This window comes from Schistocerca gregaria, chromosome 1 (assembly GCF_023897955.1).
Source record: "Schistocerca gregaria isolate iqSchGreg1 chromosome 1, iqSchGreg1.2, whole genome shotgun sequence".
NCBI classification, from domain to species: domain Eukaryota; kingdom Metazoa; phylum Arthropoda; class Insecta; order Orthoptera; family Acrididae; genus Schistocerca; species Schistocerca gregaria.
The window spans coordinates 43,808,092-43,824,503 of record NC_064920.1 but is presented as its reverse complement, the minus strand read 5'-3'; the positions used below and the strand labels follow the sequence as shown (position 1 = coordinate 43,824,503).

General features: G+C 44.4%; 4 non-coding genes across 4 annotated transcripts; 3 read left to right on the top strand and 1 right to left on the bottom strand.

Moving 5' to 3' along the window:
• Positions 1 to 6,655: 6,655 nt before the first annotated feature.
• Positions 6,656 to 6,730, bottom strand: Trnas-cga (transfer RNA serine (anticodon CGA)). The gene has a single exon. It is a non-coding gene; the product is annotated as a tRNA-Ser (tRNA).
• A 124-nt stretch (positions 6,731 to 6,854) lies between these two features.
• Positions 6,855 to 6,929, top strand: Trnas-cga (transfer RNA serine (anticodon CGA)). The gene has a single exon. It is a non-coding gene; the product is annotated as a tRNA-Ser (tRNA).
• Positions 6,930 to 7,154: 225 nt separating this feature from the next.
• On the top strand, positions 7,155 to 7,229 carry Trnas-cga (transfer RNA serine (anticodon CGA)). The gene has a single exon. It is a non-coding gene; the product is annotated as a tRNA-Ser (tRNA).
• Positions 7,230 to 7,454: 225 nt separating this feature from the next.
• Trnas-cga (transfer RNA serine (anticodon CGA)) lies at positions 7,455 to 7,529 on the top strand. Its single transcript has one exon. It is a non-coding gene; the product is annotated as a tRNA-Ser (tRNA).
• The last annotated feature ends 8,883 nt before the right edge of the window (positions 7,530 to 16,412 follow it).

Sequence of the window (16,412 nt, the reverse complement as noted above, 5' to 3'; positions counted from 1 at the left end):
CTATGTTTCATCAACACTCTGATAGTCCACAGATTACAGAATCCAACCAGACGTGCATCGGAAACTACTACCGGTCTTCCAGGAACGATCAAAGCGTAGACTGTTTGAGACATTACTCCCCTTGAGGAAAGTGCGCATGGTGACTGTTGTATTCAATCCCGATGCATTTTCTGTGTTTCATCAACACTCTGATAGTCCACAGATTACAGAATGCCACCAGATGTGCATCGGAAACTACTACTGATCTTCCAGGGAAAGATCAAAGCGGAGACTGTTTGAGAATTACTCCCATTCAGGAAAGTTCGCATGGTGACTGTTGTATTCAATCCCGATGCAATTTCTGTGTTTCATCAACACTCTGATAGTCCACAGATTACAGAATGCCTCCAGATGTGCATCGGAAACTACTACAGGTATACCAGGGAACGATCAAAGCGTAGACTCTTAGAGACATTACTCCCATGGAGGAAAGTGCGCATGGTGACTGTTGTATTCAATCCCGATGCAATTTCTGTGTTTCATCAACACTCTGATACTCCACTGATTACAGAATGCCTCCAGATGTGCATCGGAAACTACTACTGGTCTTCCGGGGACGATCAAAGCGTACACTCTTTGAGACATTACTCCCATGGAGGGAAGTGCGCATGGTGACTGTTGTATTCAATCCCGATGCAATTTCTGTGTTTCATCAACACTCTGATAGTCCACAGATTACAGAATGCCTTCAGATGTGCATCGTAAACTACTACTGGTCTTCCAGGGAACGATCAAAGCGTAGACTGTTTGAGACTTTATTCCCATGAAGGAAAGTGCTCATGGTGACTATTGTATTCAATCCCGAGGCAATTTCTGTGTTTCATCAACACTCTGATAGTCCACAGATTACAGAATCCAACCAGACGTGCAACGGAAACTACTACCGGTCTTCCAGGAACGATCAAAGCGTAGACTGTTTGAGACATTACTCCTGTGGAGGAAAGTGCGCATGGTGACGCTTGTATTCAATCCCGATGCAATTTCTGTGTTTAATCAACACTCTGATATTCCACAGATTACAGAATGACATCAGATGTGCATCGGGAACTACTACTGGTCTTCCAGGGAACGATCAAAGCATAAACTCTTTGAGAAATTATTCCCATGGAGGAAAGTGCGCATGGTGAATGTTGTATTCAATCCCGATGCAATTTAAGTGTTTCACCAACACTCTGATAGTCCACAGATTACAGAATGCCTCCAGATGTGCATCGGAAACTACTACTGGTCTTCCAGGGAACGATCAAAGCGTAGACTGTTAGAGACATTACTCCCATGGAGGAATATGCGCATGGTGACTGTTGTATTCAATCCCGATGCAATTTCTGTGTTTCATCAACACTCAGATAGTCCATAGATTACAGAATGCGGCCATATGTTAATCGGAAACTAGTACTGGTCTTCCAGTGAACGAACAAAGCGTAGACTGTTTGAGACATTACTCCCGTGGAGGAAAGTGCGCATGGTGACTGTTGTATTCAATCCCGATGCAATTTCTGTGTTTCAACACTCTGATAGTCCACAGATTACAGAATGCCTCCAGATGTGCATCGGAAACTACTACAGGTATTCCAGGGAACGATCAAAGCGTAGACTCTTAGAGACATTACTCCCATGGAGGAAAGTGCGCATGGTGACAGTTATTCTCAATCCCTATGCAATTTCTGTGTTTCATCAACAATCTGATAGTCCACAGATTACAGAATGACTCCAGATGTGCATTGGAAACTACTACTGGTCTTCCAGGGAACGATCAAAGCGTAAACTCTTTGAGACATTACTCCAATGGAGGGAAGGGTGCATGGTGACTGTTGTATACAATCCCGATGTAATTTCTGTGTTTCATCAACACTCTGATAGTCCACAGGTTACAGAATGCCTCCAGATGTGCATCGGTAACTACTACTGGTCTTCCAGGGAACGATCAAAGCATAGACTCTTTGAGACATTACTCCCATGGACGGAAGTGCGAATGGTGACTGTTGTATTCAATCCCGATGCAATTTCTGTGTTTCACCAACACTCGGATAGTCCACAGATTACAGAATGCAACCATATGTGCATCGGAAACTACTACTGGTCTTCCAGGGAGCGATCAAAGCATAGACTGTTTGAGAATTACTCCCATGGAGGAAAGTTTGCATAGTGACTGTTGTATTCAATCCCGATGCAATTTCTGTGTTTCATCAACTCTCTGATGCTCCACAGATTACAGAATGCCTCCAGATGTGCATCGGAAACTACTACTGGTCTTCCGGGGACGATCAAAGCGTAAACTCTTTGAGACTTTACTCCCATGGAAGGAAGTGCGCATGGTGACGGTTGTATTCAATCCCGATGCAATTTCTGTGTTTCATCAACACTCTGATAGTCCACAGATTACAGAATGCCTTCAGATGTGCATCGGAAACTACTACTGGTCTTCCTGGGAACGATCAAAGCGTAGACTGTTTGAGACATTATTCCCATGAAGGAAAGTGCTCATGGTGACTATTGTATTCAATCCCGAGGCAATTTCTGTGTTTCATCAACACTCTGATAGTCGACAGATTACAGAATCCAACCAGACGTGCATCGGAAACTACTACCGGTCTTCCAGGAACGATCAAAGCGTAGACTGTTTGAGACATTACTCCCGTGGAGGAAAGTGCGCATGGTGACTGTTGTATTCAATCCCGATGCAATTTCTGTGTTTAATCAACACTCTGATATTCCACAGATTACAGAATGACACCAGATGTGCATCGGGAACTACTACTGGTCTTCCAGGTAACGATCAAAGCATAAACTCTTTGAGACATTATTCCCATGGAGGAAAGTGCGCATGGTGAATGTTGTATTCAATCCCGATGCAATTTAAGTGTTTCACCAACACTCTGATAGTCCACAGATTACAGAATGCCTCCAGATGTGCATCGGAAACTATTACTGGTCTTCCAGGGAACGATCAAAGCGTAGACTGTTAGAGACATTACTCACATGGAGGAAAGTGCGCATGGTGACTGTTGTATTCAATCCCGATGCAGTTTCTGTGTTTCATCAACACTCAGATAGTCTACAGATTACAGAATGCCTCCAGATGTTCATCGGAAACTAGTACTGGTCTTCCAGGGAACGATCAAAGCATAGACTGTTTGAGACAATACTCCCGTTGAGGAAAGTGCGCATGGTGACTGGTGTATTCAATCCCGATGCATTTTCTGTGTTTCATCAACACTCTGATAGTCCACAGATTACAGAATGCCACCAGATGTGGGTCGGAAACTACTACTGATCTTCTAGTTAAAGATCAAAGCGGAGACTGTTTGAGAATTACTCCCATTCAGGAATGTTCGCATGGTGACTGTTGTATTCAACCCCCATGCAATTTCTGTGTTTCATCAACACTCTGATACTCCACAGATTACAGAATGCCTCCAGATTTGCATCGGAAACTACTACTGGTCTTCCAGGGAACGGTCAAATCGTAGACTGTTTGAGACATTACTCCCATGGAGGAAAGTGGTCATGGTGACTGTTGTATTCAATCCCGAGACCATTTCTGTGTTTCATCAACACTCTGATAGTCCACAGATTACAGAATGCCTCCAGATGTGCATCGGAAACTACTACAGGTATTCCAGGGCACGATCAAAGCGTAGACTCTTAGAGACATTACTCCCATGGAGGAAAGTTCGCATGGTGACTGTTGTATTCAATCCCGATGCAATTTCTGTGTTTCATCAACACTCTGATAGTCCACAGATTACAGAATGCCACCAGACGTGCATCGGAAACTACTACTGGTCTTCCAGGGAACGATCAAAGCATAGACTGTTTGAGACATACCTCTCGTGGAGGAAGGTGCGCATGGTAACTGTTGTATTCAATCTCGATGCAATTTCTGTGTTTCATCAACACTCAGATAGTCCACAGGTTACAGAATGCCTCCAGATGTGCATCGGTAACTACTACTGGTCTTCCAGGGAACGATCAAAGCATAGACTCTTTGAGACATTACTCCCATGGACGGAAGTGCGAATGGTGACTGTTGTATTCAATCCCGATGCAATTTCTATGTTTCACCAACACTCGTATAGTCCACAGATTACAGAATGCAACCAGATGTGCATCGGAAACTACTACTGGTCTTCCAGGGAACGATCAAAGCATAGACTGTTTGAGAATTACTCCCATGGAGGAAAGTTTGCATGGTGACTGTTGTATTCAATCCCGATGCAATTTCTGTGTTTCATCAACACTCTGATGCTCCACAGATTACAGAATGCCTCCAGATGTGCATCGGAAACTACTACTGGTCTTCCGGGGACGATCAAATCGTAAACTCTTTGAGACATTACTCCCATGGAGGGAAGTTCGCATGGTGACGGTTGTATTCAATCCCGATGCAATGTCTGTGTTTCATCAACACTCTGATAGTCCACAGATTACAGAATGCCTTCAGATGTGCATCGGAAACTACTACTGGTCTTCCTGGGAACGATCAAAGCGTAGACTGTTTGAGACATTATTCCAATGAAGGAAAGTGCTCATGGTGACTATTGTATTCAATCCCGAGGCAATTTCTATGTTTCATCAACACTCTGATAGTCCACAGATTACAGAATCCAACCAGACGTGCATCGGAAACTACTACCGGTCTTCCAGGAACGATCAAAGCGTAGACTCTTTGAGACATTACTCCCGTGGAGGAAAGTGCGCATGGTGACTGTTGTATTCAATCCCGATGCAATTTCTGTGTTTCATCAACACTCTGATAGTCCACAGATTACAGAATGCCTCCAGATGTGCATCGAAAACTACTACAGGTATACCAGGGAACGATCAAAGCGTAGACTCTTAGAGACATTACTCCCATGGAGGAAAGTGCGCATGGTGACTGTTGTATTCAATCCCGATGCAATTTCTGTGTTTCATCAACACTCTGATAGTCCACAGATTACAGAATGACTCCAGATGTGCATCGGAAACTACTACTGGTCTTCCTGGGAACGATCAAAGCGTAGACTGTTTGAGACAATATTCCCATGAAGGAAAGTGCGCATGGTGACTGTTGTATTCAATCCCGATGCAATTTCTGTGTTACATCAACACTCTGATATTCCACAGATTACAGAATGCCACCAGACGTGCATCGGAAACTACTACTGGTCTTCCAGGGAACGATCAAAGAGTAGACTGTTTGAGACATACCTCCCGTGGAGGGAGGTGCGCATGGTAACTGTTATATTCAATCTCAATGCAATTTCTGTGTTTAATCAACACTGATATTCCACAGGTTACAGAATGCCACCAGATGTGCATCGGAAACTACTACTGGTCTTCCAGGGAACGATCAAAGCGTAGACTGTTTGAGACATACCTCCCGTGGAGGAAAGTGCGCATGGTGACTGTTGTATTCATTCCCGATGCAATTTCTGTGTTTCATCAACACTCTGATAGACCAAAGATTGCAGAATACCACCAGATGTGCATTGGAAACTGCTACTGGTCTTCCAGGGAACGATCAAAGCGTAGACTGTTTCAGACATTACTCCCATGGAGGAAAGTGCGGATGGTGACTGGTGTATTCAATCTAGATGCAATTTCTGTGTTTCATCAACATTCTGATAGTCCACAGATTACAGAATGCCACCAGATGTGCATCCGAAACTACTACTGGTCTTCCAGGGAACGATCAAAGCATAGACTGTTTGAGACATTACTCCCATGGAGGAAAGTGCGCATGGTGACTGTTGTATTCAATCCTGAGGCAAATTCTGTGTTTCAATCCACACTTTGAAGGTCCACAGATTACAGAAGGAATCCAGATGTGCATCGGAAACTACTACTGGTCTTGCAGGGATCGATCAAAAGCGTAGACTGTTTCAGACATTACTCCCATGGAGGAAAGTGCGGATGGTGACTGTTGTATTCAATCCCGATGCAATTTCTGTGTTTCATGAATAGTCTGATAGTCCACAGGTTACAGAATGGCACCAGATGTGCATCGGAAACTACTACTGGTCTTCCAGCGAATGATCAAAGCGTAGACTGTTAGAGACATTACAACAAAGGAGGAAAGTGCGGATGGTGACTGTTGAATTCAAACCCGATACAATTTCTGTGTTTCATCAACACTCTGATAGTCCACAGATTACAGAATGCCACCAGATGTGTATCGGAAACTACTACTGGTCTTCCAGGGAACGATCAAAGCGTAGACTGTTTGAGACATTACTTTTATGGAGGAAAGTGCGCATGGTGACTGTTGTATTCAATCCCGATGCAATTTCTGTGTTTCACCAACACTCTGATAGTCCACAGATTACAGAATGCCTCCAGATGTGCATCGGTAACTTTTACTGGTTTTCCAGGTTATGATCAAAGCGTAGACTGTTAGAGACATTACTCCCATGGAGGATAGTGCGGATGGTGACTGTTGTATTCAATCCCGATGCAATTTCTGTGTTTCATCATCACTATGATAGTCCACAGGTTACAGAGTGCCTCCAGATGTGCATCGGTAACTACTACTGGTCTTCCAGGGAACGATCAAAGCATAGACTCCAGAATGAGATTTTCACTCTGCAGCGGAGTGTGCGCTGATATGAAACTTCCTGGCAGATTAAAACTGTGTGTCCGACCGAGACTCGAACTCGGGACCTTTGCCTTTCGCGGGCAAGTGCTCTACCAACTGAGCTACCGAAGCACGACTCACGCCCGGTACTCAGAGCTTTACTTCTGCCAGTATCCGTCTCCTACCTTCCAAACTTTACAGAAGCTCTTCTGCGAAACTTGCAGAACTAAAGCTCTGAGTACCGGGCGTGAGTCGTGCTTCGGTAGCTCAGTTGGTAGAGCACTTGCCCGCGAAAGGCAAAGGTCCCGAGTTCGAGTCTCGGTCGGACACACAGTTTTAATCTGCCAGGAAGTTTCATATCAGCGCACACTCCGCTGCAGAGTGAAAATCTCATTCTGGAAACATCCCCCAGGCTGTGGCTAAGCCATGTCTCCGCAGTATCCTTTCTTTCAGGAGTGCTAGTTCTGCAAGTTTCGCAGAAGAGCTTCTGTAAAGTTTGGAAGGTAGGAGACGGATACTGGCAGAAGTAAAGCTCTGAGTACCGGGCGTGAGTCGTGCTTCGGTAGCTCAGTTGGTAGAGCACTTGCCCGCGAAAGGCAAAGGTCCCGAGTTCGAGTCTCGGTCGGACACACAGTTTTAATCTGCCAGGAAGTTTCATATCAGCGCACACTCCGCTGCAGAGTGAAAATCTCATTCTGGAAACATCCCCCAGGCTGTGGCTAAGCCATGTCTCCGCAGTATCCTTTCTTTCAGGAGTGCTAGTTCTGCAAGTTTCGCAGAAGAGCTTCTGTAAAGTTTGGAAGGTAGGAGACGGATACTGGCAGAAGTAAAGCTCTGAGTACCGGGCGTGAGTCGTGCTTCGGTAGCTCAGTTGGTAGAGCACTTGCCCGCGAAAGGCAAAGGTCCCGAGTTCGAGTCTCGGTCGGACACACAGTTTTAATCTGCCAGGAAGTTTCAAAGCATAGACTGTTTGAGACATTACTCCCATGGAGGAAAGTGCGCATGGTGACTGTTGTATTCAATCCCGATGCAATTTCTGTGTTTCACCAACACTCTGATAGTCCACAGATTACAGAAAGCATCCAGATGTGCATCGGAAACTACTACTGGTCTTCCAGGGAACGATCAAAGCGTAGACTGTTTGAGACATTACTACCATGGAGGAAACTGCGCATGGAGACTGTTGTATTCATCCCGAGGCAATTTCTGTGTTTCATCAACACTCTGATAGTCCACAGATTACAGAAAGCATCCAGATGTACATCGGAAACTACTACTGGTCTTCCAGGGAACGATAAAATCGTAGACTGTTTGAGACATTACTCCCGTTGAGGAATGTGCGCATGGTGACTGTTGTATTCAATCCCGATTCAATTTCTGTGTTTCATCAACACTCTGATAGTCCACAGATTACAGAAAGCATCCAGATGTGCATCGGAAACTACTACTGGTCTTCCAGGGAAAGATCAAAGCGTAGGCTGTTTGAGACATTACTCCCATGGAGGAAAGTGAGCTTGGTGACTGTTGTATTCAATCCCGATGCAATATCTTTGTTTCATCAACTCTCTGATAGTCTACAGATTACAGAATGCCACCAGATGTGCATCGGAAACTACTACTGGTCTTCCAGGGAACGATCAAAGCGTAGACTGTTTGAGACATTACTACCATGGAGGAAACTGCGCATGGAGACTGTTGTATTCATCCCGAGGCAATTTCTGTGTTTCATCAACACTCTGATAGTCCACAGATTACAGAAAGCATCCAGATGTACATCGGAAACTACTACTGGTCTTCCAGGGAACGATCAAATCGTAGACTGTTTGAGACATTACTCCCGTTGAGGAAAGTGCGCATGGTGACTGTTGTATTCAATCCAGATGCAATTTCTGTGTTTCATCAACACTCTGATAGGCCACAGATTACAGAATGCCTCCAGATGTTCATCGGAAACCACTGCTGGTCTTCCAGGGAACGATCAAAGCGTTGACTGTTTGAGACATTACTCCCATGGAGGAAAGTGCGCATGCTGACTGTTGTATTCAATCCCGATGCAATTTCTGTGTTTCATCAACACTCTGATTGTCCACAGATTACAGAATGCCACCAGATGTGCATCGGAAACTACTACTGGTCTTCCAGGGAACGATCAAAGCATAGACTGTTTGAGAATTACTCCCATGGAGGAAAGTTCGCATGGTGACTGTTGTATTCAATCCCGATGCAATTTCTGGTTTCATCAACACTCTGATAGTCCACAGATTACAGAATGACACCAGATGTGCATCGTAAACTACTACTGGTCTTCCAGGGAACGATCAAAGCGTAGACTGTTTGAGACATTACTCCCATGAAGGGAAGTGAGCATGGTGACTGTTGTATTTAATCCCGATGCAATTTCTGTGTTTCATCAACACTCTGATAGTCCACAGATTACAGAATTCCTCCAGATGTGCATCGGAAACCACTACTGGTCTTCCAGGGAACGATTAAAGCGTAGACTGTTTGAGACATTACTCCCATGGACGAAAGTGCGCATGGTGACAGTTGTATTCAATCCCGATGCAATTTCTGTGTTTCATCAACACTCTGATAGTCCACAGACTACAGAATGCCACCAGATGTGCATCGGAATCTACTACTGGTCTTCCAGGGAACGATCAAAGCCTAGACTGTTTGAGACATTACTCCCATGGAGGAAAGTGCGCATGGTGACTGTTGTATTCAATTCCGATTCAATTTCTGTGTTTCATCAACACTCTGATACTCCAGAGATTACAGAATGCCACCAGATGTGCATCGGAAAGTACTACTGGTCCTCCAGGGAACGATCAAAGCGTAGACTGTTTGAGACATACCTCCCGTGGAGGAAAGTGCGCATGGTGTCTGTTGTATTCAATCCCGATGCAATTTCTGTGTTTAATCAACACTCTGATACTCCACAGATTACAGAATGCCACCAGATGTGCATTGGAAACTACTACTGGTCTTCCAGGGACCGATCAAAGCGTAGACTGTTTCAGGGTTACTCCCATGGAGGAAAGTGCGCATGGTGACTGTTGTATTCATTCCCGATGCAATTTCTGTGTTTCATCAACACTCTGATAGTCCACAGACTACAGAATGCCACCAGATGTGCATCGGAAACTACTACTGGTCTTCCAGGGAACGATCAAAGCCTAGACTGTTTGAGACATTACTCCCATGGACGAAAGTGCGCATGGTGACTGTTGTATTCAATTCCGATTCAATTTCTGTGTTTCATCAACACTCTGATAGACCACAGATTACAGAATACCACCAGATGTGCATTGGAAACTGCTACTGGTCTTCCAGGGAACGATTAAAGCGTAGACTGTTTTAGACATTACTCCCATGTAGGAAAGTGCGGATGGTGACTGTTGTATTCAATCTAGATGCAATTTATGTGTTTCATGAATAGTCTGATAGACCACAGATTACAGAATGGCACCAGATGTGCATCGGAAACAACTACTGGTCTTCCAGCGAATGATCAAAGCGTAGACTGTTAGAGACATTACTCCAAAGGAGGAAACTGCGCGTGGTGACTGATGTATTCAATCCCGATTCAATTTCTGTGTTTCATCAACACTCTGATAGACCACAGATTACAGAATACCACCAGATGTGCACTGGAAACTGCTACTGGTCTTCCAGGGAACGATCAAAGCGTAGACTGCTTCAGACATTACTCCCATGGAGGAAAGTGCGGATGGTGGCTGTTGTATTCAATCTAGATGCAATTTGTGTGTTTCATCATCATTCTGATAGTCCACAGATTACAGAAAGCTTCCAGATGTGCATCGGAAACTACTACTGGTTTCCAGGGAATGATCAAAAGCGTAGACTGTTTCAGACATTACACCCATGGAGGAAAGTGCGGATGGTGACTGTTGTATTCAATCCCGATGCAATTTCTGTGTTTCATGAATAGTCTGATAGTCCACAGATTACAGAATGGCACCAGATGTACATCGGAAACTACTACTGGTCTTCCAGCGGATGATCAAAGCGTAGACTGTTAGAGATATTACTCCAAAGGAGGAAAGTGCGGATGGTGACTGTTGTATTTATCCCCGATACAATTTCTGTGTTTTATCATCACTCTGATAGACCACAGATTACAGAATGCCACCAGATGTGCATCGGAAACTACTACTGGTCATCCAGGGAACGATCAAAGCGTAGACTGTTTGAGACATTACTTTTATGGGGGAAAGTGCGCATGGTGACTGTTGTATTCAATCCCGATGCAATTTCTGTGTTTCACCAACACTCTGATAGGACACAGATTACAGTATGCCTCCAGATGTTCATCGGAAACTACTACTGGTCTTGCAGGGAACGATCAAAGCGTAGACTGTTTGAGAACTACTCCCATGGAGGGAAGTGCGCATGGTGACTGTTATATTCAATCCCGAGGCAATTTCTATGTTTCATCAACACTCTGATAGTCCACACATTACAGAATGCCACCAGATGTGCATCGGAAACTACTACTGGTCTTCCAGGGAACGATCAAAGCGTAGACTGTTTGAGACATTACTTTTATGGAGGAAAGTGCGCATGGTGACTGTTGTATTCAATCCCGATGCAATTTCTGTGTTTCACCAACACTCTGATAGACCACAGATTACAGAATGCCTCCAGATGTGCATCGGAAACTACTACTGGTCTTCCAGGGAACGATCAAAGTGTAGACTGTTTGAGACATTACTCCCATGGAGGAAACTGCTCATGGAGACTGTTGTACTCAATCCCGATGCAATTTCTGTGTTTCATCAACACTCTGATAGTCCACAGATTACAGAAAGCATCCAGATGTGCATCGGAAACTACTACTGGTCTTCCAGGGAACGATCAAAGCGTAGGCTGTTTGAGACATTACTCCCATGGAGGAAAGTGAGCTTGGTGACTGTTGTATTCAATCCCGATGCAATATCTTTGTTTCATCAACTCTTTGATAGTCTACAGATTACAGAATGCCACCAGATGTGCATCGGAAACTACTACTGGTCTTCCATTGAACGATCAAAGCGTTGACTGTTTGAGACATTACTACCATGGAGGAAACTGCGCATGGAGACTGTTGTATTCATCCCGATTCAATTTCTGTGTTTCATCAACACTCTGATAGTCACAGTTTACAGAAAGCATCCAGATGTACATCGGAAACTACTACTGGTCTTCCAGGGAACGATCAAATCGTAGACTGTTTGAGACATTACTCCCGTTGAGGAAAGTGCGCATGGTGACTGTTGTATTCAATCCCGATGCAATTTCTGTGTTTCATCAACACTCTGATAGGCCACAGATTACAGAATGCCTCCAGATGTTCATCGGAAACCGCTGCTGGTCTTCCAGGAAACGATCAAAGCGTAGACTGTTTGAGACATTACTCCCATGGAGGAAAGTGCGCATGGTGACTGTTGTATTCAATCCCGATGCAATTTCTGTGTTTCATCAACACTCTGATAGTCCACAGATTACAGAATGACACCAGATGTGCATCGGAAACTACTACTGGTATTCCAGGGAACGATCAAAGCGTAGACTGTTTGAGACATTACTCCCATGGACGAAAGTGCGCATGGTGACAGTTGTATTCAATCCCGATGCAATTTCTGTGTTTCATCAACACTCTGATAGTCCACAAATTACGGAAAGCCTCCAGATATGCATCGGAAACTACTACTGGTCTTCCAGGGAACGATCAAAGCGTAGACTGTTAGGGACATTACTTCCATGGCGGAAAGTGCGCATGGTGACTGTTGTATTCAATCCCGATGCAATTTCTGTGTTTCATCAACACTCTGATACTCCAGAGATTACAGAATGCCACCAGATGTGCATCGGAAACTACTACTGGTCTTCCAGGGAACGATCAAAGCGTAGACTGTTTGAGACATTACTCCCATGGAGGAAAGTGCGCATGGTGACTGTTGTATTCAATCCCGATGCAGTTTCCGTGTTTCATCAACACTCTGATAGACAACAGATTACAGAATGCCTCCAGATGTGCATCGGAAACTACTACTGGTCTTCCAGGGAACGATCACATAGTAGACTGTTTGAGACATTTCTACCATGGAGGAAAGTGCGCATGGTGACTGTTGTATTCAATCCCGATGCAATTACTGTGCTTCATCAACACTCTGATAGTCCACAGTTTACGTAAAGCCTCCAGGTGTGCAGCGGAAAGTACTACTGGTCTTCCAGGGAACGATCAAAGCGTAGACTGTTAGAGACATTACTCCCATTGAGGAAAGTGCGGATGGTGACTGTTGTATTCAATACGGATGCAATATCTTTGTTTCATTAACTCTCTGTTACTCTACAGATTACAGAATGCCACCAGATGTGCATCGGAAACTACTACTGGTCTTCCAGGGAACGATCAAAGCGTAGACTGTTTGAGACATTACTCCCATGGAGGAAAGTGCGGATGGTGACTGTTGTATTCAATCTAGATGCAATTTGTGTGTTTCATCAACATTCTGATAGTCCACAGATTACAGAAAACTTCCAGATGTGCATCGGAAACTACTACTGGTTTCCAGGGAATGATCAAAAGCGTAGACTGTTTCAGACATTACTCCCATGGAGGAAAGTGCGGATGGTGACTGTTGTATTCAATCCCGATGCAATTTCTGTGTTTCATGAATAGTCTGATAGTCCACAGATTACAGAATGGCACCAGATGTACATCGGAAACTACTACTGGTCTTCCAGCGAATGATCAAAGCGTAGACTGTTAGAGATATTACTCCAAAGGAGGAAAGTGCGGATGGTGACTGTTGTATTTATCCCCGATACAATTTCTGTGTTTTATCAACACTCTGATAGACCACAGATTACAGAATGCCACCAGATGTGCATCGGAAACTACTACTGGACTTCCAGGGAACGATCAAAGCGTAGACTGTTTGAGACATTACTTTTATGGGGGAAAGTGCACATGGTGACTGTTGTATTCAATCCCGATGCAATTTCTGTGTTTCACCAACACTCTGATAGGACACAGATTACAGTATGCCTCCAGATGTTCATCGGAAACTACTACTGGTCTTGCAGGGAACGATCAAAGCGTAGACTGTTTGAGAACTACTCCCATGGAGGAAAGTGCGCATGGTGACTGTTATATTCAATCCCGATGCCTTTTCTGTGTTTCATCAACACCCTGATAGTCCACAGATTACAGAATGCCGCCAGATGTGCATCGGAAACTACTACTGGGCTTCCAGGGAATGATTAAAGCGTAGACTGTTTCAGGGTTACTCCCATGGAGGAAAGTGCGCATGGTGACTGTTGTATTCAATCCCGAAGAAATTTCTTAGTTTCATCAACACTCTGATACTCCACACATTACAGAATGCCACCAGATGTGCATCGGAAACTACTACTGGTCTTCCAGGGAACGATCAAAGCGTAGACTGTTTGAGACATTACTTTTATGGAGGAAAGTGCGCATGGTGACTGTTGTATTCAATCCCGATGCAATTTCTGTGTTTCACCAACACTCTGATAGACCACAGATTACAGAATGCCTCCAGATGTGCATCGGAAACTACTACTGGTCTTCCAGGGAACGATCAAAGTGTAGACTGTTTGAGACATTACTCCCATGGAGGAAACTGCTCATGGAGACTGTTGTACTCAATCCCGATGCAATTTCTGTGTTTCATCAACACTCTGATAGTCCACAGATTACAGAATTCCTCCAGATGTGCATCGGAAACTACTACTGGTCTTCCAGGGAACGATCAAAGTGTAGACTGTTTGAGACATTACTCCCATGGAGGAAACTGCTCATGGAGACTGTTGTACTCAATCCCGATGCAATTTCTGTGTTTCATCAACACTCTGATAGTCCACAGATTACAGAAAGCATCCAGATGTGCATCGGAAACTACTACTGGTCTTCCAGGGAACGATCAAAGCGTAGGCTGTTTGAGACATTACTCCCATGGAGGAAAGTGAGCTTGGTGACTGTTGTATTCAATCCCGATGCAATATCTTTGTTTCATCAACTCTTTGATAGTCTACAGATTACAGAATGCCACCAGATGTGCATCGGAAACTACTACTGGTCTTCCATTGAACGATCAAAGCGTTGACTGTTTGAGACATTACTACCATGGAGGAAACTGCGCATGGAGACTGTTGTATTCATCAGGAGGCAATTTCTGTGTTTCATCAACACTCTGATAGTCACAGTTTACACAAAGCATCCAGATGTACATCGGAAACTACTACTGGTCTTCCAGGGAACGATCAAATCGTAGACTGTTTGAGACATTACTCCCGTTGAGGAAAGTGCGCATGGTGACTGTTGTATTCAATCCCGATGCAATTTCTGTGTTTCATCAACACTCTGATAGGCCACAGATTACAGAATGCCTCCAGATGTTCATCGGAAACCGCTGCTGGTCTTCCAGGGAACGATCAAAGCGTAGACTGTTTGAGACATTACTCCCATGGAGGAAAGTGCGCATGGTGACTGTTGTATTCAATCCCGATGCAATTTCTGTGTTTCATTAACACTCTGATAGTCCACAGATTACAGAATGACACCAGATGTGCATCGGAAACTACTACTGGTATTCCAGGGAACGATCAAAGCGTAGACTGTTTGAGACATTACTCCCATGGACGAAAGTGCGCATGGTGACAGTTGTATTCAATCCCGATGCAATTTCTGTGTTTCATCAACACTCTGATAGTCCACAAATTACGGAAAGCCTCCAGATATGCATCGGAAACTACTACTGGTCTTCCAGGGAACGATCAAAGCGTAGACTGTTAGGGACATTACTTCCATGGCGGAAAGTGCGCATGGTGACTGTTGTATTCAATCCCGATGCAATTTCTGTGTTTCATCAACACTCTGATACTCCAGAGATTACAGAATGCCACCAGATGTGCATCGGAAACTACTACTGGTCTTCCAGGGAACGATCAAAGCGTAGACTGTTTGAGACATTACTCCCATGGAGGAAAGTGCGCATGGTGACTGTTGTATTCAATCCCGATGCAGTTTCTGTGTTTCATCAACACTCTGATAGACAACAGATTACAGAATGGCACCAGATGTACATCGGAAACTACTACTGGTCTTCCAGCGAATGATCAAAGCGTAGACTGTTTGAGACATTTCTACCATGGAGGAAAGTGCGCATGGTGACTGTTGTATTTATCCCCGATACAATTTCTGTGTTTTATCAACACTCTGATAGACCACAGATTACAGAATGCCACCAGATGTGCATCGGAAACTACTACTGGACTTCCAGGGAACGATCAAAGCGTAGACTGTTTGAGACATTACTTTTATGGGGGAAAGTGCACATGGTGACTGTTGTATTCAATCCCGATGCAATTTCTGTGTTTCACCAACACTCTGATAGGACACAGATTACAGTATGCCTCCAGATGTTCATCGGAAACTACTACTGGTCTTGCAGGGAACGATCAAAGCGTAGACTGTTTGAGAACTACTCCCATGGAGGAAAGTGCGCATGGTGACTGTTATATTCAATCCCGATGCCTTTTCTGTGTTTCATCAACACCCTGATAGTCCACAGATTACAGAATGCCGCCAGATGTGCATCGGAAACTACTACTGGGCTTCCAGGGAATGATTAAAGCGTAGACTGTTTCAGGGTTACTCCCATGGAGGAAAGTGCGCATGGTGACTGTTGTATTCAATCCCGAAGAAATTTCTTAGTTTCATCAACACTCTGATACTCCACACATTACAGAATGCCACCAGATGTGCATCGGAAACTACTAC